This window comes from Anomaloglossus baeobatrachus (genome assembly GCF_048569485.1).
Source record: "Anomaloglossus baeobatrachus isolate aAnoBae1 chromosome 7 unlocalized genomic scaffold, aAnoBae1.hap1 SUPER_7_unloc_1, whole genome shotgun sequence".
Lineage (NCBI taxonomy): Eukaryota > Metazoa > Chordata > Amphibia > Anura > Aromobatidae > Anomaloglossus > Anomaloglossus baeobatrachus.
The window spans coordinates 234324-260293 of record NW_027441815.1 but is presented as its reverse complement, the minus strand read 5'-3'; the positions used below and the strand labels follow the sequence as shown (position 1 = coordinate 260293).

Sequence of the window (25970 nt, the reverse complement as noted above, 5' to 3'; positions counted from 1 at the left end):
TGGATTTTTGAATTGAACACCTTGAAACCATATGGACTCAATAATGATATAGAACTGTTTGCTTTTAATTAATTTATATTTTTATAGGTAGAGGAGTAATAGGTACTGATAATAATACGGAGAGAAGGAAAAAAAAAAAAAAAAAAAAAAAGCGATTGTCATGGAGATATATGTGTATATATGCATAATATATATTAAAATTGGTATCATATCATAGTATCATAGTATCATAGTTTTTAAGGTTGAAGGGAGACTCTAAGTCCATCTAGTTCAACCCGTAGCCTAACATGTTGATCCAGAGGAAGGCAAAAAAAACCCAATGTGGCAAACAAGTTCCAATGGGGAAAAATTTCCTTCCTGACTCCACATCCGGCAATCAGACTAGTTCCCTGGATCAATACCCTGTCATAAAATCTAATATACATAACTGGTAATATTAAATTTTTCAAGAAAGGCGTCCAGGCTCTGCTTAAATGTTAGTAGTGAATCACTCATTACAACATCATGCGGCAGAGAGTTCCATAGTCTCACTGCTCGTACAGTAAAGAATCCTCGTCTGTGATTATGATTAAACCTTCTTTCCTCAAGACGTAGCGGATGCCCCCGTGTTCCAGTCGCAGGCCTAGGTGTAAAAAGATCTTTGGAAAGGTCTCTGTATTGTCCCCTCATATATTTATACATTGTGATTAGATCCCCCCTAAGCCTTCGTTTTTCCAAACTAAATAACCCCAAGTTTAATAACCTGTCTTGGTATTGCAGCCCACCCATTCCTCTAATAATCTTGGTCGCTCTTCTCTGCACCCTCTCCAGTTCAGCTATATCCTTCTTATATATCGGTGACCAGAATTGTACACAGTATTCTAAGTGCGGTCGCACTAGTGACTTGTACAGAGGTAGAACTATATTTTTTTCATGAACACTTATACCTCTTTTAATACATCCCATTATTTTATTAGCCCTGGCAGCAGCTGCCTGACACTGTCCACTAAAGTGAAGTTTACCATCCACCCATACACCCAAGTCTTTTTCTGTGTCTGTTTTACCCAGTGCTCTACAATTAAGTACATAATTATAAATTTTATTTCCTCTACCCAAGTGCATGACCTTACATTTATCTACATTAAACTTCAATTGCCACTTCTCAGCCCAATCCTCCAATTTACATAAATCTCCCTGTAATATAAAATTATCCTCCTCTGTATTGATTACCCTGCAGAGTTTAGTATCATCTGCAAATATTGAAATTCTACTCCGCATGCCCCCAACAAGGTCATTTATAAATATGTTGAAAAGAAGCGGGCCCAATACTGGTGCTTCACTTGCCCAAGGTTGATGTAGATATAAGGGGCTTTTCATATTATAGCAAATTTATATTACACCTTTATGATGTCCTTTTGTTAAATTTATTGTTGAAAAAAAGCATATGCATATATACACATTGTCTTCCCAGTATATGATGATACAAGCAAGGCTATATATAGGTCTTTTTAGAAAAACCTTTAGAAAAACCTTTGCACATAATTATATTATATGGCTATTATGAACGGTCTTTCACAAATTGATATATGTAGTGGTCATTGAATGTTGGTTGAATTTAAACATTGTTTAATTTTATGCAAATTATAACCAATTAAATATATGCATAAATAGTGCTCTAGGCAACAGCTGAGTTATCCTTGAGGAAGGGGGCCGTTACACGCCCCCGAAACGCGTGTCGGATCAGGACTCTGTTTTTGCCTACCTCACCTGTGCGGTGATAACCTGCCAAGTAATCTCTCCCTCGTGTGGAATCAACCGGCTTCCACTGGACACGGTACGGATTGCCTGCTGGAGAGGTTGAGAGGTTACCGCTGACATTTCCTTTGTCTGCAACCAGGATACATTGGTACCTCCAGCGGTTCTACATTGCTCGTTTGGAAGCAGATCGGAGCCTTGTGTGGTGCTAACCTGCCAAGCAACTTCCTCCTGTGTGGAATCAGTCAGCTGACACTGGATACGGTCTGGACTGCCCGCTGGAGAGGCTGAGTAGTTACCGCTGATCTTATTGTTGTCCGCAGCCAACATCTTGGTGCTTTCAGTGGCTTCGTACTGCTTGATTTCGAAAGTACATTTGGGAGAATACGGGACCGGCTGGTTTGTGGCCTTGTGAAGTGTTATAAAGGCTCTGTAAAGAGGGATGTCGGTAACCATACATCTCCCCCAGAGCCAGCACTAGTCGCGGCCACTGGCCTCAAAACGTCCGCTCTGGAAGTCTAACAGGTCAATCCTGTACATAGCGGTTCCAGCCTAATCAACGGAGAAATCCGGGGTGTTTTTTGCGGTCAAGTTGTTGTGAGGTTTATTCCCCCAGGCCCTGGGGGCGAATATAACGTCGCAAACTTATATTGTACAACTTAAAACTTGTAAGTTAGCCAGGGGTGGTATAGTACATCTTTCATTGTATAAGTCTAAATTATTAACCAAACAAAATATATGCCACCGGCCGGGGCATTACATTAGACTGGTAAAACTAAATCAATGTGAATATTGTATCACCTCGAAGTTAATTGGTTATACAAAAGAATTTTATTCTCATTACTTTCATTTTTTATTTTATGTGGTCCTTGTTTTATGTGGTCCTTGGTTTTAGTAATAATCAGTGTATTGTATATTATCAAATACTCTGTCTTGAAACAAGGATAGCAAAAAATTTTTTATTTGTGGTCTATTAATAAAATTATAAAAACCCATCTAGCGCTGGTTTATTGTGGATTTTTACTTAAAATCCTTTACACAGTTTATTAAAGGCTACTTTACACACTGCGATATCGGTCCCGATATCGCTAGTGTGGATACCCGCCCCCATCTGTTGCGCGACACGGGCAAATCGCTGCCCATGCTGCACAACACCGACCAGACCCGTCACACATACTTACCTGCCCGGCGACGTCGCTGTGACCGGCGAACCGCCTCCTTTCTAAGGGGGCGGTCCGTGCGGCGTCACAGCGACGTCACTGAGCGACCGCCCAATAGCAGCGGAGGGGCGGAGATGAGTGGCCGGAACATCCCGCCCACCTCCTTCCTTCCTCATAGCGGCTGGGAGGCAGGTAAGGAGAGGTTCCTCGTTTCTGCGGTGTCACACGGAGCGATGTGTGCTGCCGCAGGAGCGACGAACTACATCATTACTGCTGCAGTAACGATAATCGAGAATGGAGACCCATGTCACCGATGAGCGATTTTGCACGTTTTTGCAGCGATGCAAAATCGCTCATCGGTGTCACACGCAGCAACATCGCTAATGCGGCCGGATGTGCGTCACAAATTCCGTGACCCCAACGACTCCGCATTAGCGATGTCGCAGCGTGTAAAGCCCCCTTTAGTGGGAGTGGTGTACAGGGTCCTAGCAGTAAAGAGTATTCCATATTTCTGCCAGATACCCACAGAGATATTGAAATCTGAAAAAAGAGACTTCTGCTCATTGAAGGTAAGAACTGCTCACATAGCGTTCAACTCCACAGCAAACGAGTGCTCTAGCACTGGCATCTCAGCAGGGATATTCCCCTACTACACATGTGTGTCTGGGTCCCTGTGACAGTTTACAGGACATAACTCAGGGCACCTAGACAGAAGGCAGAGGGACTACTTTCTATTTCTGGTGTAGAGCTTAGTACAATATATATATATATACTATTACATGTGACACATGTACCTTGTATTACCATTATTCGCTGTATATGAACCCCTTTTCTCCGGGCATTATTTGTCTATAGCATTTTTCACGAACCTGAGGCAACTGAGAACCCTTCAGTGAAGGAATTCCACTAACCCTCACAATACCAACCAGGGGCCTCCCTGCAGTAACTCAGGTAGTTGTACCCATTCTCTTTCCGCATTCTATGTGTTCTTCTTCTTTCTTCTTTTTTTTCTTTTTTCTTCTTTTTATTTCTATCATGTAGTTCAGGGGTTTATAGATATATGTCCTGCATCTCATATTTCCTTTAGTGGTGCTTCTTACCCATTCTCATATCATTTACCCTAGTATTTCATGATCCTGAGGCGACTGAGAACCCTTTAATAAAGGAATCCTTTTTCACTTGAATTGTCAAGTGATACTTACCAGTGACTATCACGTAATGTTACAGGTAGTTGCATTTTCTTCCTCTTCTTTCTCTCCTTTCTTCTTTGTCACACGGTCCATTGTGTTATAGCCCACGTGTCATGATAACACTTGTACCATCTTTTCATTTAGATTCCACCTACAATTATTTACCGATTCCAGTTCTGAAATAGGCTTTCATGATCTACTCACTAGAATTCTCAAGTGCATAAGGTACTGAGACATATACATGTTCACACCATTATAAAGAACAAAGTATAAACATTGAGGTTTTTCTCACACCCATGTTCCTGTGTTCTTTGATATGATATGTGTTCATTTCCTTCACTATATAGGATTGCAAGTTTTCCATTTGTACCTTAATGGCAATGACGCTATACAATTGAACACATATCATCCTGTTATCCATATAGGTGTGTATTTACCTGCTTGACTATTTTTGGTTGTTTGATCCAGAATGTTTCTCCAGATAGGTCATGTGGAAATTTTCTTTCCTCAGTACAAATGTTTTCACTATGGCTTTGGAAAAATTTTTTGTATGTGCATCATGGTCATTTGACCCATTGTACTCTCAAGTAGCAATATATTGTACTGTTATGTTGTACTATGTACTAATTACGTGTTTATATGGTTTTGTAACCCTTTATGATCTTAGATAACTTTATCCTTGATAAAGACCTAAAAACAAGGTCGAAACGTTGGATGAATTATCCTTTTGCACAAATAAAGAATTTTCAGCATTCCAAGAGTTCTTTTCTTACGTTATTGATCACTATAGTGTGCCAGAGCTATTTCTATTGAATTGACTTCTATTTTTTCTGAGCACCTGCTATATACACAGTGACCCAGACATATTCAAGTTTCATTCAGAAGGCAGAGGGAAGCCTTAGCAGCTGAGCCTATATCTTGGCTTGTGAGCATTAGAACAGGCCGGCGATTACAGGGTAACATGAAAAATGTCCAGCTTGCATTATGACTAGAACATGACAATATCCTTTTAAGTACTAACCTATGATGCGTTCCTAAGCAGTTGATGTTATATGTTCTACATTTCATTTTCTGCATACTTTACAAGTAGTAGAATTTGCTTTGATATAGGCAACTGGATTTTCACAATGAAAAGGCAAAGGATAACGCCCGAAAAAGACGCCATACATTATGTCAGTGCCATCACTGACAAACCTGGATTGACCATGAAATACATCAATCCCCTTAAAGGTGAGTTAAAACAAGTTTTAACTAAATTGCCTTAATATTGTCATGCATTAGAATGACTGTCTTAGGTAATGATAAATATTTTCTACAGGAAGAGGAGTGTTTGCTGAAACTGAAATCGAAAAAGGGAGTTTTGTTGCAGAATATCGAGGCGAGCTCACGTATGCACTTACGATGGTAGACAACTACTCGAGATTTATGGTTGTGGTACAAGTCAAAGATCTAATGGCCCATACTGCAGCGAAGGTCTTCCAAGCACACTTATGCAGACCTCATGGCTACTCAGAGAGAGTCCTCACAGATCAAGGCACAGCCTTTGAAGCGGAAATCTTCAAGGACTTCTGCAGCTTTTACCGATGCAGGAAGATGCGCACTACACCCTACCATGCTCAAACCAATGGTTATCAACCTGCTCAGGACTTTACCCCATATTCCAGATGTGGCCTTACAAGTGATTTATAGAGGGGTAACAATACGTTGGGATCACCGGATCTAATCTCCCTTTTTATACACCCTAAAATCTTGTTTGCTTTAGAATAAACAATAACATCATAAAGGTATAGCAGTACCGTTTCAAAGTTTCGGTGTCCCAAGCAGCATTCCATCAGCCTCTGGAAGGTTCCTGGCAAATTGCACAGCTCGAAGGGCATGCTTTTGAACTCGCAGAGACCCATCGGGGTGGCAAAGGCGGTCTTCTCCCGGTCTGCCTCAGCAACGGACACTTGCCAATAGCGACTAGTGAGATCAAGGGTAGAAAAATAATTTGCAGTTCTCAATGCAGCTAGCTATTCCTCAATACAGGGGAGTGGTGCTGTCCTTCTTCTTTAACAGGACCAACGGAGCTGCCCAGAGGCTACAACTGTCACGGATAACCCCAGCCTCCTTCATGTTGCTCAACATGTCCTTGGTACATTGGTAATGTGCAGGTAGTTTTGGCTTATATCTCTCTTTGATGGGTGGGTGTGCACTTGTGGGGATGTAGTGTTTGACCCCTTTTATTCTTCAAAAGTCTAGCGGATGTTTGCTGAAGACTTGCTCGTATTCTTGCACTAGCCTGTAGACCCCCTTCTTGTGATGTGAAGGTGTGGAGTCAGTGCCTACGTGTAATTCCTTACACCACTCCTCTGGCTGACTTGGTGAGCTGTCACTGAATGGGTGGGCTGAAGCAATGGTGGATGCTGCTGTTTGGATAGCATGTGTATCTACTGAGAACAGCTTATCAATGGTGGCAAATCGGAGCAGCTTAATCTCTTGCTCTCCGCAGTTCAACACTCTCATGGGCACTCTTCCCTTCCTTATTAATGAATAAAACTATGATGTAAATAGCATATAGATACCCCACAAATGCAGATAAAAGTAGGTTATGGGAAAAGGGGGAAGAGAGAAACAGGAAAATAGTGGAATAAAGTATACCTTCCAGGTGGGAGAGGAAATGGCAGCACAGCCAGTGGAGGTGATGCAAGGGGAGCCTGCAACTAAAGAGTTGAGAGCGTTATCACATGGTGACTGAGCCTGATTGTAACGGGAGCATAGAGGTGCCGATCCTGTCTTACCTGCGTTGGTGTAGAAGTGGGTGTCCTGTGGTGGAGTCAGCTATGTGCAGTGGTGGCCGTGGGTTCTTTTATGTGCGACCGTAGTAATAGCTGCGCCCACTTCCTGTATGGGAGTGGAATGCAGTGAGGGTAATGGAACGCACGCCTGCGCATTTGTGTTTAACGTCGCGCATGTGCAGAACGGAGAAAAGGCTGCGCTCACTTCCTAATGAAAGGGAGTGAGACGCATCTGGGAAGGGAAGGGAAAAGATTAGGGTTTGGGGATGATGAAAGGGCTTTCTACGGGCAAGGATGGCAAAGGGTGGCAGTGACGGAAAGTCAGGCAGCCTGTCCTGTCCTGTCCTGTCCGTCCGTCTTTTTGTATCATGAATTGGAAAGACTGCAAGGGGGAGGGGAGGTGCTTGTGTCCAAAAGGAGGAGTTATTCAGATTCATTGCAGTGGGCGGCGGCTGCAAAAAGCACCATTCTTCTTGTTTTTGCTCTGCAAAACAGCCTTTTCAAGGGTTGGCTTGGGTGACAAAATGTCTTCTGTAGGCGTGGGTTTGTCTCCCTCTCCCTAAGATGTGTCCGGTATAGGCCAGGGTGCCACTCAAGGCCGTAACCAATTCGGGTTATAGCTTCTCGGCCTTTTGGCTAAGATCAAGTGTAGTTTCGGAGGACGCTACCTTGGTCGGTACTGGAAGGTGCCTGGGATTGCACGTCTGCCGGCCTTGAGGAAGTGTGTGCGCCTTCTGGTGACACATAGCCCTCTTGTGCCTGGACGGTTCCCAGGCAACGGGAGGCGATCACCTTTGTTATTTTGAAGTCCTACTGATAAACAGAAAAAAAAAAAAATTAAATCTGTTCTTATCAGTTTAATATCTGATACGTCCCCTCTCTGGGGACCATATATTAAATGGATTTTTAGAACAAGGAGATGGAAAAAATCTTGCTCTGTCCACTGCACGCATTGACCTGGTATTGCAGTACCTCCAGGACCGGTGCACCCCTTCTTAACCCAGTTTCCAAAAGCAGAACTCAATTCACCTGATTCAAATGAGCCCCATTAGTGAATTGAAAGAAAGCAAAAACTTTATATGCACCTCAATTTGGCCAATTCACTTTTCACACTTTCACCCTTTTTTTTATCTTTCACACCTTTTACTTGCTTTATTGATGCAAAAAGCTGTGCCAAATAGCAAACTCATCTCCACTCAACTTGACCAACTCTGCTATGTCCCGTGCAGTATCTTATTCTCAGTCTTATCTAGATCATTTGCAATTGAATAGAATAGATCCCTTTTAACTGCTTATGACTGTGTAAAATATGTAGTTTTACTGGGCTGGGATGAGAGAATCCATTGAAGCATGCTGTAGGGATTGTGGTTCCTGTGTGCTAAGAAGAGAGGCTGGCACCAGCCAGAAAGCCCCATTGCAGCCAATAATCACTTAATAACTTTTTCAACTTGTCATCATATGGGAGGCCTTCCATTCCTTGTAGTAGTCTAGTTGCCCACCTTTTAACTGACTCTAACTTCTGAATGTCCTTATTAAAATGTGGAGCCCAAAACTGGTTCCCATATTCCAGATGTAGCCTTACAAGTGATTTATAGAGGTGTAACAATACGTTGGGATCACGGGATCTAATCTCCCTTTTTATACACCCTAAAATCTTGTCCCAAGCAGCATTCCATCAGCCTCTGGAAGGTTCCTGGCGCATTGCACAGCTCGAAGGGCATGCTTTTGAACTCGCAGAGACCCATAGGGGTGGCGAAGGCGGTCTTCTCCCGGTCTGCCTCAGCAACGGACACTTGCCAATAGTGACTAGTGAGATCAAGGGTAGAAAAATAATTTGCAGTTCTCAATGCAGCTAGCGATTCCTCTATACGGGGAGTGGTGCCGTCCTTCTTTTTTAACAGGATCAACAGAGCTGCCCAAAGGCTACAACTGTCACGGATAACCCCAGCCGCCTTCATGTTGCTCAACATGTCCTTGGTACACTGGCAATGTGAAGGTGGTATTGGCTTATAGCTCTCTTTGATGGGTGGGTGTGCACCTGTGGGGATGTGGTGTTGGACCCCTTTTATTCCCCCAAAATCTAGCGGGCTTCCCACCGGTAACCCGCTCCCCAGCTTGGATGGATGCTGAGGGAGCCCCTTTTGCCCGCAGGCTCTGGCCCTGGGAACTGTAGCCTTGGCGGTGACTGTGCTTCCCTCTACGGTGTGAGCTGTTGCCTTCAATCGGGTCTTGACTGCTGGGAAACCCTGGAGGTTCCTGTCGCTAACGGATTTGACCGGTTTTACGGCGACTCCTAGCCTGGTCGGGGTCCGTAGGCCCTGCCGGATGGTGCTGGCTTCTCTTCACTCCCCGATCTGGTACCGGCGGGCCACCGCCCATCCCCGGTCCGTACGGTTCACTCCAATCAGCCTCTCCTGCAGAAGGTCACCACCATCTGCCAACCTTGCTGAGTGCCCGGGCCACACACCCGGACACGGTCAGTCTCCTTTCCTCTTCACTTCTCTAACTCCAAAACTGATCTCTAATCTGACTCCTTTTCCCGCCTCCAGGACTGTGAACTCCTCGGTGGGTGGGATCAACCGCCTGGCCCACCCCCTGGTGTGGACATCAGCCCCTGGAGGAAGGCAACTAGGATTTGTGTTTAGCTTCGGTGTGCCTAGCCGGAGTGTAGAGTGTGTTGGTGTAGTACCTGTGACGACCTGGCTTGTCCAGGGCGCCACATTCCCCTATAGTAAAATGCAGACCGTCCGCGGGCTGCCCGTCCATCAGCGGTTTTATTTTCACAACTGAAAAAGAATAAAACGGTAAAACATGTAAAAGCATCATAAACATTTTACAACGGTACAGCTTCCGCTCTTCTCCCACCCAAACAACCTGGCCCTGATGCTGCCCCTAAGAAGCGGGCAGCACCCCTTGACCACAGTCCAGCACCAAGTTGCCCGAGCGGGTTCTGTCTCTTTCAGGGGGCCCACGTCCAAGGGGACCCCTGAACCCCCGGAGGATCGCCACCGGTTACGGTAGTGGCGGGCCTAGGCCATCCCTTTCCTCCAGGCCCATCCTCCCAAATCAGCCTCTCCGGAGGCGGTAACGGTGTCAAGCCAACAAACATTTTTATTTACATTGCACTAAGTTTGTGGTTGCCCTGCAAGTTCTCGGGCTTGTCCGTAAGCAGTTCCTTACGCAATGGTTGCACAGTCCCTACGGGGACAACAGTTGCCGGCAACGGCCGGTTTAATCACGGTTCAATCAGGTAAACTTCTTTGGTTGATCATCTTTACTTATCATTTAAAACTTTCAAACTGGTACACTCAACACATAAAGCCCCCCCTTTTAAAGAGTAGTTTCCCTGTACCTAAGTGGGGGTCTACCTAGGTTGGGGCGAGTGGACCTTCGGGGTCCGGTGTCAGTGGTGACAGGCAGTGGGGCAGAGGGAACAGTCAGTTCCTCCTCCCTGCTATCATGTGGGGCAGGCGGAGGCGTAGGGGAGCTGGGTACAGGTACATCCCTGGGCACTGGCTCGCGGTTAACCGTTTCCATCATTTCTTCATCCACGGGTTGTGGGAACAGTATCACTGGAAGGATCACCGCACCGTTCTGTGTAGGCCAGTCTGCTGGAAAATCACCCATCATGGTGTGGATTACCTCTTTTTCCTTCTCCACTGGACTGGGAACTGGAGCCTCATCCGCTACTCTCAATGCTGGTGGGCACTTCTTCAGGTGGTCTCGGGAAACCGTGGCCAAAGTCCCCCCCTGGTCACGGCTGATCTGGTAGGCCTTCCCATTCTCCCATCCTGTGGGCTGGACTACATACGGGGTTTTTTCCCATTGATCATCCAGCTTGTGGGCCCTTCTTTTCCGCTTCAGCACTACATCCCCAGGTTGGAAGGAACCGGCAGGCGCCTTCTTGTTGAAGCACTGCTCCTGTTGTCCCCGACTCTGGCACAAGTTCTTTTCAACATACTCCTGGACCTGTCGGTACTGTGTCCTCCGCCGAGTGTCCCATTCAGCTGTCGACAGGAGTGCTTCTGAAGCTTCCAAGCCCATTTCCAGATCCACTGGTAGCCGGCCGGGACGAGCTCTCATCAGGTATGCTGGAGTGAATTTCGTAGAGCTGGAAGGGATGTTGTTGTACATATCGACCAGGTCAGGTAGCTTCTCCAGCCACAGGTTCCGCTCTTCCAGTGGTAACGTCTTGAGGAGGCCCAGGACCAAGTGGTTCATCTTTTCACAAATGCCATTGGTTTGGGCGTGGTAAGGCGTGGTCCGGATTTTCTTGCAGCCGTACAACTGGCAGAATTCCTGGAATACCTCTGCTTCAAAGGCCGGACCCTGGTCGGTAAGCACCCTCTCCGGGTACCAATGCGGTCAACAGAAATAAGCCTGGAAAGCCTTAGCAGCGGTGCGGCCGGTTAAGTCCTTAACTGGGACAACCACCAGGAACCTCGAGTAGTGGTCTACGATGGTCAGAGCGTAGGTGTACCCACTTCGGCTGGGGGTGAGCTTTACATGGTCAAGGGCAACCAGCTCCAGCGGTTGGTGTGTAATGATCGGGTGTAGGGGTGCCTTCTGGCTGGCCTCGTCCTTCCTTCTCAATGCGCAAGGGCCACATTCTCGGCACCAGGCCTCCACAGATTCCCGCATTCCACTCCAATAGAACCGCTCTCTTAACAACATCTCTAGCTTCTTCCACCCGAAGTGCACTGCACCATCATGGTATGCTTGCAGGACGGTGGGCACGTTAGCCTGGGGAATCACCAGCTGGCGGATCTTCTCGTGAGTCTTTGGATTAATCAGCTCGCGATACAACTTCCCCTGGTGTAGGTATAGCCGGGTCCGTTCTTGCCACAGACGTTGGGCTTCGGCAGGGGCAGCAGGGTCTATCCCAGCAGAACCCTGTTCCACTAGAGTCTTGACCAGGCGGACAGCAGGTGCCTGGTCCTGAGCTTCCTGCCAGTCCTGTCGGGGCAGCGGATCCAGGTTCACCCGTTGTTGGTAGACGTGCACCTTCTCAGTGAATGGCCGGTGAAATGCAGGCAACTCGATCTCTTCGAGGTCATCATCCTCTGGCCCCTCTTCCGACAGGTGGGGCATCCGGGAGAGTGCATTGGCATTGACGTTGGTACGGCCGGCCCGGTACTTGATGGTGAAATCGTAGTTGGCTAACCTGGTCACCCATCGCTGCTCCAACGCGCCCAGCTTGGCCGTATCTAGATGGGTCAGCAGGTTATTGTCTGTGTACGCGGTGAACTTGGCTGCTGCCAGGTAATGGCGGAACCGCTCGGTGATAGCCCACACCAGTGCCAAGAGCTCAAGCTTGAAGGAGATGTAGTTCTCAGGGTTCCTCTCAGTCGGTCGGAGTTTTCGGCTAGCATAAGCTATTACCTTTTCCCTTCTGTCTTGGACCTGGGATAGAACAGCCCCCAAGCCCACATTGCTGGCGTCGGTGTAGAGGATGAATGGGCGGCTGTAGTCAGGGTACGCTAGGATTTCCTCTCCGGTCAGGGCTGTTCTCAGCTGGCGGAAGGATTCCTCATGCTTTTCTTCCCACACCAATGGGGCTACTAGGGATCTACCACCCTTGGTCTGTCCTACGAGGAGGTCTTGCATGGGGACAGCCATCTTTGTGTACCCCTTAATGAAGCGACGGTAATATCCCACCAGGCCCAGAAACTGCCTCACTTCCCTCACTGTGGTCGGTCTCGGCCAGTCTTGGATGGCGGTGATCTTCTCGGGGTTGGGGGCGACACCTTCCGCACCAACCACATGTCCTAGGTACTGCACTCTGGGTTTCAGCAGATGACACTTTGAGGGCTTCAACTTCATCCCATACTTGGCAAGGGACGCGAACACCTCGGCTAGGTGCTCCAGGTGGGCTTCATACGTCTGTGAGTACACAATCACATCATCCAAGTACAGCAAAACGGTCCCATAGGCAGTCTTCTCTCGGTCTTCCGGTGCCACGGCCACCTGCCAGTACCCGCTGGTGAGGTCAAGGGTGGAGAAGTAGTTAGCGGTTCTCAGCGAGGCCAGGGACTCTTTGATGCGGGGCAGAGGGTAAGCATCCTTATGCGTTATCTGGTTAATCTTCCGGTAATCCACACACATCCGCATGGTGCCATCCTTCTTCTTAACCAGCACCAACGGAGCGGCCCAGGGACTACAGCTGTCCCTAATAACCACTGCCTCCTTCATGTTCCTCAACATGTCTTTGGCGCATTGGTAGTGCGCAGGGGGAATAGGCCTGTATCTCTCTTTAATAGGGGAGTGTGTACCGGTAGGGATGTGGTGTTGAACCCCTTTAATCTGCCCAAAATCTAGAGGGTGCTTGCTAAAAACCCGCTCATACTCCTGTACCACCCGGTATACCCCTTCCTTGTGGTGTATGGGGGTATCATCAGTGCCGACATGTAGCTCTCGATACCACTCGCCTAACTCCCCCAGGGATGAGTGGGAACCGGCAGCAGGCGGTGTGACCGGGGGAACGGCTTCATGGATCGTGTGGGGATCTAGAGTGAGCAATTTGGCAAGGGTAGCGTACCGGGTGGTGCATGAATGCACACATATTGGTTTTATAATCTTATTGTATTACTTTATATTCTTATTTCACTTGTGCATATCTCCACCATAATCCTGGCTAAGAAATATAGCTTTTTTTGGGGTACACAGGTAGTAAGGTCTTCTTTCTATTTCTTTAGGGGTGATATAGCCTGGTGGAACTCTAGACCTCTAACATTATATATGCACCCTTTTTCTTTATGGTTCTTGGACACCTTATAACATTCTTCCATACATATATATCTTTCTCATAAATTATAAATAATTAGGCATTTTTATATATTTTATTTACATTTTCATAAATAACTTTTTACAAAGCATGGGGGACATTCTCACATACATATAATTTTCATGTACGCATTCTGAAAATTTACGCATAAACCGTACACACTCCTTTTTGTAACAATTTCTATAACTCATTCGCTGAACTCTCATCCCGGATATTCATTCTTACACCGAATTTCCTGTTATAACACAACATTCATGATTTTTATTCAATTTATTTTTATTTTTTAAGTTTATTAGTAGTGATGAGCGAGTACTAAAAAGCTCGGGTGCTCGAAGCTCGGGCCGAGCCTCCCAAGATACTCGTGTACTCGGCCCGAGCACCGAGCCCAATGTTATCCTATGGGAGACCCGAGTATTTTTGTGAAATGACCACCGGCAGCATGTAGAAACCCTAAAAATGGCACAAAAGTCTCCGAAGAGTGCTCAAATGACATGGCGACAGCATGGGGAAGACCCCTTGAAGCATTTATCACTCAAAAGTCACAGCTGTGAATAATTTTGTCCGCGTTTTACGCCATTTTTACGGACTCACCAGAAAACCTTCCAAAATGACACCAAAATGATTTTTCATAGCGGAAATGTTAAGGGCACATACCCAATAGTGAGATAGAGCTAATGTATGTTACTTTTTGAGATCAATACATGAAAGATTTTACGTAAAACATTGTGTGGCACTCCGATGTCCCTGAGAAGAGACGTACATAAAGGCCTCTGAGTCTAATGTGCCCATTTTGAGGAACTGAGTCTTTGTAGTATTTTCCTTTGCCAGGGCAGTCCAAAATTGTGAGGTTCACCAATGCCCCTGCATACAGACGTGCATGATGGCCTGTAAACCTGAAGTGCCCATTGTAAGGAAGTGGGTCTATTGTAGTATAGCCCTTAGGCAGGGCAGCCAAAAATTGGGAGGCTCCACGTTGTCCCTGGATAGAGACGTGCATGAGGGCCTCAAAACATTAAGTGTCCAGTGTCAGGAAGTGGGTGTATTATAGTATAGCCCTTAGGCAGGGCAGCCAAAAATTGGGAGGCTCCACGTTGTCCCTGGATAGAGACGTGCATGAGGGCCTGTAAACCTGAAGTGCCCATTGGAAGGAAGTGGGTCTTTTGTAGTATAGCCCTTTGGCAGGGCAGCCAAAAATTGGGAGGCTCCACGTTGTCCCTGGATAGAGACGTGCATGAGGGCCTGTAAACCTGAAGTGCCCATTGGAAGGAAGTGGGTCTTTTGTAGTATAGCCCTTTGGCAGGGCAGCCAATAATTGGGAGGCTCCACGTTGTCCCTGGATAGAGACATGCATGAGGGCCTCAAAACATTAAGTGTCCATTGTCAGGAAGTGGGTGTATTATAGTATAGCCCTTAGGCAGGGCAGCCAAAAATTGGGAGGCTCCACGTTGTCCCTGGATAGAGACGTGCATGAGGGCCTGTAAACCTGAAGTGCCCATTGGAAGGAAGTGGGTCTTTTGTAGTATAGCCCTTTGGCAGGGCAGCCAAAAATTGGGAGGCTCCACGTTGTCCCTGGATAGAGACGTGCATGAGGGCCTCAAAACATTAAGTGTCCATTGTCAGGAAGTGGGTGTATTATAGTATAGCCCTTTGGCAGGGCAGCCAAAAATTGGGAGGCTCCACGTTGTCCCTGGATAGAGACGTGCATGAGGGCCTCAAAACATTAAGTGTCCATTGTCAGGAAGTGGGTGTATTATAGTATAGCCCTTAGGCAGGGCAGCCAAAAATTGGGAGGCTCCACGTTGTCCCTGGATAGAGACGTGCATGAGGGCCTCAAAACATTAAGTGTCCATTGTCAGGAAGTGGGTCTTTTGTAGTATAGCCCTTTGGCAGGGCAGCCAAAAATTGGGAGGCTCCACGTTGTCCCTGGATAGAGACGTGCATGAGGGCCTCAAAACATTAAGTGTCCATTGTCAGGAAGTGGGTGTATTATAGTATAGCCCTTAGGCAGGGCAGCCAAAAATTGGGAGGCTCCACGTTGTCCCTGGATAGAGACGTGCATGAGGGCCTCAAAACATTAAGTGTCCATTGTCAGGAAGTGGGTCTTTTGTAGTATAGCCCTTTGGCAGGGCAGCCAAAAATTGGGAGGCTCCACGTTGTCCCTGGATAGAGACGTGCATGAGGGCCTCAAAACATTAAGTGTCCATTGTCAGGAAGTGGGTGTATTATAGTATAGCCCTTTGGCAGGGCAGCCAAAAATTGGGAGGCTCCACGTTGTCCCTGCATAGAGACGTGCATGAGGGCCTCAAAACATTGTTCCCATTGCAAAGGAGCGGGTCTCCTGTCGTTGTAATGTCCATTCTGCAAAGAATGGGCGAAAAAATTTACCACTGGGGGTATACCTGAAACAAAGGCCTAACTCTTGTAACGGTCATCATGGTGGCGCATGAGGAGAAGGAGGAGCAGTCCAGCGATTATCCAAAGTCCAGAAGTGTGTACCCATGGGTGACTGGAGGTACATGGCAAATTCCCGTTAAAAACTTTAAATTCCGCTCTCATTTGCTGGTGGTGTGGTGAAGTCTGGCCCAATCCAACCCTTGTTCATCTTGATCAGAGTCAGCCTGTCAGCATTTTCAGTTGACAGGCGGGTGCGTTTATCTGTAATGATTCCACCTGCGGCACTAAAAACACGCTCTGACAAAACGCTAGCGGCAGGGCAGGCCAGGACTTCCAAGGCGTAGAGAGCCAATTCATGCCACGTGTCCACCTTGGATACCCAATAATTGTAAGGCACAGAGGAATGTCGGAGTACAGTTGTTCGATCTGCAAGGTACTCCTTGAGCATCTGGGCAAACTTAGGATTTCTTGTGGCACTACCCCGCACCTCAGGGGCTGTGGTACGTGAGGGGCTGAGAAAACTGTCCCACATCTTAAAGACTGTTCCCCTACCTCTGGCGGATTGGACTTGTGCCTCTCTCGGCTGTACGCCTTGGTTGTCCACTGATTCCTGACCTATGCCGCTAGCGTTTTGTGAGGGGAATGCTTTGCCTACTTCCGTGACTATGGCCTTCCGGAACTGCTGCATTTTGGTTGACCTCTCCGCCTCGGGAATAAGAGACATAAAGTTCTCCTTGTAGCGTGGGTCTAACAGTGTTACCAACCAGTAATGATTGTCGGCCAAGATGTTCTTAACGCGAGGGTCACGAGACAGGCAGCTTACCATAAAGTCAGCCATGTGCGCCAGACTCTTAACAGCCAGGACTTCAGTAGCCTGACCAACACGTTGACTGAACATGCTGTCCTCCTCCTCCTCCTCCTCCTCCTCCTCCTCATCTACCCTGTCCTCTGGCCAGCCACGCTGAACCGAGGATATGACTGGTGTGCATGTCATATCCTCAATTTGGCCGGAGATTTGCTCCATGTCTTCATCCTCCTCCTCGTCATAGTCCTCCACTGCACGTTGTGATGAGACGAGGCTGGGCTGTGTGTTATCACCCACACCCACTACTGTTTCTTGCTGCAACTCATCGCGCTCCGCCTGCAATGCATCATGTTTGGTTTTGAGCAGAGACCGTTTTAGAAGGCAGAGTAGCGGTATGGTGACGCTAATAATGGCGTCATCACCACTCACCATCTTGGTGGAGTCCTCAAAGTTTTGGAGGATGGTACATAGGTCGGACATCCATCTCCACTCCTCAGGTGTTATGTGTGGAGTTTGACCCATTTCCCGACGGCTTAGGTGATGCAGGTACTCAACAACTGCCCTCTTCTGCTCACATATCCTGACCAACATGTGCAGAGTTGAATTCCAACGCGTGGGGACATCACACACCAGTCTGTGAGCCGGAAGATGCAAACTGCGCTGAAAGCCGGCAAGGCCGGCTGAAGCAGTAGGTGACTTTCGAAAATGTGCAGACAGGCGGCGAACTTTTACCAGCAGATCAGACAGCTCTGGGTATGACTTTAGAAACCGCTGAACCACGAGGTTGAGCACATGGGCCACGCATGGAACATGTGTCAGCTGGCCTCGCCTCAAAGCCGCCACCAGGTTCCGGCCATTGTCACACACGACCTTTCCTGGCTTTAGGTTCAGAGGTGTGAGCCAGTGATCTGCCTGCTGTTTCAGAGCTGTCCACAGCTCTTCTGCATTGTGGGGTTTGTCACCTATGCAGATTAGCTTCAGCACAGCCTGTTGCCGCTTCGCCGAGGCAGTGCTGCAGTGCTTCCAGCTTGGGACTGGTGTGGAGGGTACAGTGGATGAGGATGCGCAGGAGGAGGAGGAGGCTGAAGAGCATGACATTCCGGAGCTGTAGAGTGTGGGTGAAACACTGACTGAGGTAGGGCCTGCAAACCTTGGTGTGGGAAGGACGTGTTCCGTCCCTCGCTCAGACTGGGTCCCAGCTTCCACAATATTAACCCAGTGTGCCGTCAACGAGATGTAGCGGCCTCGCCCACAAGCACTTGTCCACGTGTCTGTGGTTAGGTGGACTTTGGGTGAAACAGCGTTGTTCAGGGCACGTGTGATGTTTTGTGACACGTGGTTATGCAACGCGGGGACGGCACACCGGGAGAAATAGTGGCGGCTGGGGACCGAGTAACGTGGGACAGCTGCCGCCATCAGGTCGCGGAATGCTTCTGTCTCCACCAGCCTAAAAGGCAACATTTCCAGCGCAAGCAGTCGCGAAATGTTAGCATTTAGAACTGTGGCATGTGGGGTGTTGGCAGTGTATTTGCGCCTGCGTTCAAAGGTTTGCTGAATGGATAACTGAACGCTGCGCTGGGACAAGGACGTGCTTGATGATGGTGTTATTTCTGAGTAGGCAACTGCAGGTGCAGGACCGGAGGAGGCTTGTTCGCAGGCAGCATGGACAGGGGATTGGCTCGCATGCACAACCAGCGAAGACGTAGCAGTGACATTAGCAAGCACTGCTCCTCGACTCTGTTGTACTTCCCACAAAGTCGGGTGCTTGGCTGACATGTGCCTGATCATGCTGGTGGTGGTCAGGCTGCTAGTTTTGGTACCCCTGCTGATGCTGGCACGGCAGGTGTTGCAAATGGCCTTTTTAGAATCATCTGGATCCAACTTAAAAAACTGCCAGACTCGGGAAGACCTAACATTTGTACAGGCACCTTGTGTCGTGTTGTTGTTCCGGGGAACGGTTGCCTGACTTCTGCCTGGAGCCACCACCCTGCTTCTTACTGCCTGTTGGGATGCTACGCCTCCCTCCCCCTGTGCACTGCTGTCCTCGCTCTGCATATCCTCCTGCCAGGTTGGGTCAGTTACTGGATCATCCACCACGTCGTCTTCCTCTTCCGCACCCTGCTCCTCCTCCTGACTTCCTGACAATTGTGTCTCATCATCGTCCACCCCTTGTTGAGACACGTTGCCAACTTCGTGAGAACGTGGCTGCTCAAATATTTGGCCATCTGTACATACGATCTCCTCATGACCCACTTCAACATGAGCTGGCGAGAGGCCAGAATGTGCGAATGGAAACGTGAACAGCTCTTCCGAGTGTCCAAGTGTGGGATCATTAATGTCCGAGGACGTGTACTCAGCCTTGTGGTAGGAAGGAGGATCAGGTTCTGAAATGTGCGGTGCAGTATCACGGCTACTGACACTTGACCGTGTGGAAGACAGAGTGTTTGTGGTGGTGCCAATCTGACTGGAAGCATTATCCGCTATCCAACTAACAACCTGTTGACACTGGTCTTGGTTCAAGAGCGGTGTACTGCTGCGGTCCCTAAGAATTTGGGACAGGACGTGCGAGCGACTAGATGTGGCCCTTTGTTGTGGCAAAATTAGAGCTTGCCCACGACCTCGGCCTCTGCCTGCACCACCATCACGTCCTCTTCCTTGTTCCTTGCCAACGCCCTTGCGCATTTTGCAATGCTGTGCTGACGTGTATTCACTAGACTTGGGCGTTATATCAAAGTTTGTGCAAATTGTGCACCTGTACGCTGCCACCGACAGGCACACACGTGCGGTTTTTAAATGCAAGCACGGACACACTAAGAACCTAACAGGTTTTAGGAGCAAAAATTAATGATGAGAACTCTGACACTATCAGCCACTGCTGACTGACGTGTATTATACACTACACTTGTGCGTTATATAATAGTTTGGTAAAAACGCACACAAGTGCACCTGTACGCTGCCACCGACAGGCACACACGTGCGGTTTTTAAATGCAAGCACGGACGCAGTAAGAACCTAACAGGTTTTAGGAGCAAAAATTAATGACGAGAACTCTGACACTATCAGCCACTGCTGACTGACGTGTATTATACACTACACTTGTGCGTTATATAATAGTTTGGTAAAAACGCACACAAGTGCACCTGTACGCTGCCACCGACAGGCACACACGTGCGGTTTTTAAATGCAAGCACGGACGCACTAAGAACCTAACAGGTTTTAGGAGCAAAAATTAATGACGAGAACTCTGACACTATCAGCCACTGCTGACTGACGTGTATTATACACTACACTTGTGCGTTATATAATAGTTTGGTAAAAACGCACACAAGTGCACCTGTACGCTGCCACCGACAGGCACACACGTGCGGTTTTTAAATGCAAGCACGGACGCACTAAGAACCTAACACAGGTTTTAGGAGCAAAAATTAATGACGAGAACTCTGACACTATCAGCCACTGCTGACTGACGTGTATTATACACTACACTTGTGCGTTATATAATAGTTTGGTAAAAACGCACACAAGTGCACCTGTACGCTGCCACCGACAGGCACACACGTGCGGTTTTTAAATGCAAGCACGGACGCACTAAGAACCTAACAGGTTTTAGGAGCGACAATTGCTGAGAAGTCTGACACTATCAGGACTGTTTTAGACTGTGTACACCAGCCCCAGATATGATGAAGGCTGGTATACGGTCACCACTAGGAATGGCTATATACCCTGCCTGCCTGCCTGCCTGCCTGTATACTGCTACAATAGTCCTGACAAGGACTCTTTTGGTCACTAGCCTGTATTCCAACCTGGCTATACCCTGCCTGTATACAGCAACAATAGTCCTGAGAAGGACTCTGCTACTGTACTCCGACCTGGCTATACCCTGCCTGCCTGTATACAACTAGAATAGTCCTGAGAAGGACTTTTGGTCACACTGTTTGCAGCCCTGCTACGGAAATAGCTATAAAGGGCCGCAAACCTTTCCCTGAAGTAGCGACCCTCTCCCTGCACTGACTGTCTGGATAGCTGTGAGCAGAGCACAGCGCGCCCGCCGGTATAAAGGCTCGGTCACGCTGTGCAGGCCGGCCAATCACTGCAATTCCACAACTAACAGGGCTGTGGCATTGCAGTGGTCTGCCAGCCAATCCCTGCATGAGGGCTGGCTCTCAAAAGAGCGCCAACATGCAGGGATGAAGACCACGAGTACAGCACGAGTATCGCGAGATTACTCGGTCCCCGTCGAGTAGACCGAGTACAGTGATACTCGTGCGAGTACCGAGTAGTAACAAGCATGCTCGCTCATCACTATTTATTAGTAAAATGGCTTACACTCCCCTTTTTTCCACTTTTTTCGTCACTACTTTTATAAAGAAATTTTTCCTTTCTTTATTCTTAATGCAATTTTATATAGCAACACCACCATTTTTTGCCACGAACATAATTTTTCTTGTCCGTCATCCCGTTCACCCTTACAGGGTTGTGGACAGATGCACTTGTCACTACACTTCTAAGACTCAATACAGGGTCTGGAGCTCAATGCTCCCTTTTTGGTTTTTTTTTCTTCTTTTTTTTCTTTTTTTCATTTTGTCCTACTTCTTTTTCTGATTTTTGTCTCAAAAAGCTGATGAAATTTGAAACACTATACCCCAGTGATTTTATAAATGTTTCTCAATATATCACTTGAGAACTTTTATGGCCGGTATTGTAACAGTTGACCATCCCGGCAGTATTTGAAATACAGCAGTCAGTCCTCTGACGTAGCTCCATATGTGTATATATAGAGGTTCTTCCTCCTTTGATTGCATACTGTTCTTTTTTTGCCCTGATGAAGGAGACAGTGATCTCTGAAACACATTGACCGGAAAAAAGAATAAAGAGATGAAATAATTAACATCAGTTTCCTTTGGTGACAGCGCGGCACGCACCCGATTTTCCTCCTATACGTTATTGCTCTTCTACTAGGGGCTGCGGCTGTCGCCATTTGTAACGTGCATTTAGGGGTTGTGACTGGCACAACCTTAATAGGTGAGTGCAACTACTATTAATTATTTGTTACCTTACCAGGTAAGACCCTAATTTGTGCGTCTGCTCCAGAGTTATTTCCCTGATTATTAATATCTGACAGGCAGTGATTGATCCTGCATTCTCACCTTCCTCTCTGTTGCACATTCTTATTGTTCCTATATGCTCTCTATTTCCATCAGACTTTTTTTGTCCTTCGGTGGGGCTCTAACATATGTGCACCATTTATTATTTATTTTTATGGATTCCTTTCTTTTTTCATACTAGCGTTCATTATGCAGTAGTCATTCATGATATATCTTATATTTGTGAATCCATTAGGGCTCTATATGTCTGGTGCATCACATTGGGTCTTTTCAGTGCACAATAGGCACCTTTTTCTGTTATGCTCTGCTGCCACCTTATGGACATCCTATCAGTGATGCCAGAAAAAAATGGACATGTCTCCGTGCAGCAATCACGGACACGCGGGTACGCCGCACGGAGACACGTGCAGTGAAAAATCACTGATGTGTGAGCAGACCCATTCATTATAATGGATCTGCGTATCTCAGTGATTCTGTTATGTTTAAAAAAAAGCACAAACGTACCAGAATCACTGACGTGTGAAACAGGCCTTATAGTGTTTTGATTTATGTATGTATTATACAACTTCTGTGGATCTTGTATGAGTGACTTTTCTTCATTTTATTGGATTGTTTTAAAATATTGAAATAAAGTCACGCTTCCTATGCATCCTTTTGTATTCTGATTGGCTACTATAATACAGTTTTTAGGCACTGAGATCGATACCAGAGGCATGGTCTTCCGCTTACCAGAGGATAAGCTCAAAAGGCTAAGGGACATAATAGAAGGGTTTAGTGCTGTTAATAAGGTGGCATTAAGATAAATGAAATATATCTTCTCGGTCTTCTCGTTTTCTTGCTGAGTTGTGCCAATGGACAGAGTTTTTTCTAGACATTTGCTATTGGAAACTCAGGGAACCAAAGCTCCTGGATAGAGTTGAGCGCGGTTCGTGGTTCTCCAGTTCTAGGCTCGAGTGATTTTGGGGCATGTTCTAGATCGAACTAGAACTCGAGCTTTTTGCAAAAGCTCGATAGTTCTAGAAACGTTCGAGAACGGTTCTAGCAGCCAAAAAACAGCTAAATCATAGCTTGGTTTCTGCTGTAATAGTGTAAGTCACTCTGTGAATCAAACTATTATCACATTTCAGTGTATAGTGTGCGTGAACAGCGCCTTCAGATCACTGCTGTTTCTATAATGGCGATCGCCATTTTTTTTTTTTTTTCTTGTCTTCCTTCCCTAAGTGCGCGCGTCTTGTGGGGCGGGCCAGCATGTCAGCCAATCACAGACACACACACAGCTAAGTTGACTTTGAGCCAGAGAAGCAACGGCATGTGTGATAGGATCTGCATGTCACATGTCCCTGCATTATAAAACCGGACATTTTCTTCACGGACGCCATTATCTGCCTTCTGCGTCTTTGGTGTCAGACATCACTGTCGCAGCTCCGTCCTCCTGAGTCCTATAGCCGATACAGCTGTATGCGCTGCATACACAGCGTTAGACAGCATAGGGAGAGCACTTTATAGCAGTCCTTTTAAGGGCTCAAACCGGCAGGGTCAGAGAGCCATAGGTGACAGGTCCTGCAAACAGCAACAGCATCTGTGTAGCCAAGGTCAGGGATTTCCTCCCTGCATTTCACCATTAGGAGGGAATAGAAAGGCAGGCTTCCATTCCTCTACCCAGAGCACCACAATCCTGCCACTGTACCCTCCTGTCCTCTGCACACTCCAACTCATTATAACTAAGCCATTATACTAGCAAACACTCAGTGTACCTAGTGGCATCCTATCTGTGGCTATTGGACTTTGCTATAGTCCCACTAGTGCAAAGACATTTGCAGAGCACGTCTGCCTGCATTGCACACTCCAACTTTTTTAAACTAAGCAATTTTACTAGCAAACACTCAGTGTACCTAGTGGCATCCTATACGTGGCTATTGGACTTTGCTATAGTCCCACTAGTGCCAAGACATTTGCAGAGCGCATCTGCCTGCGTTGCACACTCCAACTAATTTTAACTTAGCCATTATACTAGCAAACACTCAGTGTACCTAGTGGCATCCTATACGTGGCTATTGGACTTTGCTATAGTCCCACTAGTGCCAAGACATTTGCAGAGCGCATCTGCCTGCGTTGCACACTCCAACTAATTATAAGTAAGCCATTATACTAGCAAACACTCAGTGTACCTAGTGGCATCCTATCTGTGGCTATTGGACTTTGCTATAGTCCCACTAGTGCCAAGACATTTGCAGAGCGCAGAGCGCATCTGCCTGCGTTGCACACTCCAACTAATTATAAGTAAGCGATTATACTAGCAAACACTCAGTGTACCTAGTGGCATCCTATACGTGGCTATTGGACCTTGCTATAGTCCCACTAGTGCCAAGACATTTGCAGAGCGCATCTGCCTGCGTTGCACACTCCAACTAATTATAAGTAAGCCATTATACTAGCAAACACTCAGTGTACCTAGTGGCATTCTATACGTGGCTATTGGACCTTGCTATAGTCCCACTAGTGCCAAGACATTTGCAGATACATCTGCCTGCGTTGCACACTCCGACTAATTATAAGTAAGCCATTATACTAGCAAACACTCAGTGTACCTAGTGGCATCCTATCTGTGGCTATTGGACTTTGCTATAGTCCCACTAGTGCCAAGACATTTGCAGAGCGCATCTGCCTGCGTTGCACACTCCAACTAATTATAAGTAAGCCATTATACTAGCAAACACTCAGTGTACCTAGTGGCATCCTATACGTGGCTATTGGACCTTGCTATAGTCCCACTAGTGCCAAGACATTTGCAGAGCGCATCTGCCTGCGTTGCACACTCCAACTAATTATAAGTAAGCCATTATACTAGCAAACACTCAGTGTACCTAGTGGCATCCTATACGTGGCTATTGGACCTTGCTATAGTCCCACTAGTGCCAAGACATTTGCAGAGCGCATCTGCCTGCGTTGCACACTCCAACTAATTATAAGTAAGCCATTATACTAGCAAAAACTCAGTGTACCTAGTGGCATCCTATCTGTGGCTATTGGACTTTGCTATAGTCCCACTAGTGCAAAGACATTTGCAGAGCACGTCTGCCTGCATTGCACACTCCAACTTTTTTAAACTAAGCAATTTTACTAGCAAACACTCAGTGTACCTAGTGGCATCCTATATGTGGCTATTGGACTTTGCTATAGTCCCACTAGTGCCAAGACATTTGCAGAGCGCATCTGCCTGCGTTGCACACTCCAACTAATTTTAACTTAGCCATTATACTAGCAAACACTCAGTGTACCTAGTGGCATCCTATACGTGGCTATTGGACTTTGCTATAGTCCCACTAGTGCCAAGACATTTGCAGAGCGCATCTGCCTGCGTTGCACACTCCAACTAATTATAAGTAAGCCATTATACTAGCAAACACTCAGTGTACCTAGTGGCATCCTATACGTGGCTATTGGACCTTGCTATAGTCCCACTAGTGCCAAGACATTTGCAGAGCGCATCTGCCTGCGTTGCACACTCCAACTAATTATAAGTAAGCCATTATACTAGCAAACACTCAGTGTACCTAGTGGCATCCTATACGTGGCTATTGGACTTTGCTATAGTCCCACTAGTGCCAAGACATTTGCAAAGCGCATCTGCCTGCGTTGCACACTCCAACTAATTATAAGTAAGCCATTATACTAGCAAACACTCAGTGTACCTAGTGGCATCCTATACGTGGCTATTGGACCTTGCTATAGTCCCACTAGTGCCAAGACATTTGCAGAGCGCATCTGCCTGCGTTGCACACTCCAACTAATTATAAGTAAACCATTATACTAGCAAACACTCAGTGTACCTAGTGGCATCCTATCTGTGGCTATTGGACTTTGCTATAGTCCCACTAGTGCCAAGACATTTGCAGAGCGCATCTGCCTGCGTTGCACACTCCAACTAATTATAAGTAAGCCATTATACTAGCAAACACTCAGTGTACCTAGTGGCATCCTATACGTGGCTATTGGACTTTGCTATAGTCCCACTAGTGCC

The 25970-nt window shown here is 47.0% G+C and overlaps 1 pseudogene; it reads left to right on the top strand.

Moving 5' to 3' along the window:
- Nucleotides 1–7648: 7648 nt before the first annotated feature.
- Nucleotides 7649–7855, top strand: LOC142259379 (U2 spliceosomal RNA; annotated as a pseudogene).
- The last annotated feature ends 18115 nt before the right edge of the window (nt 7856–25970 follow it).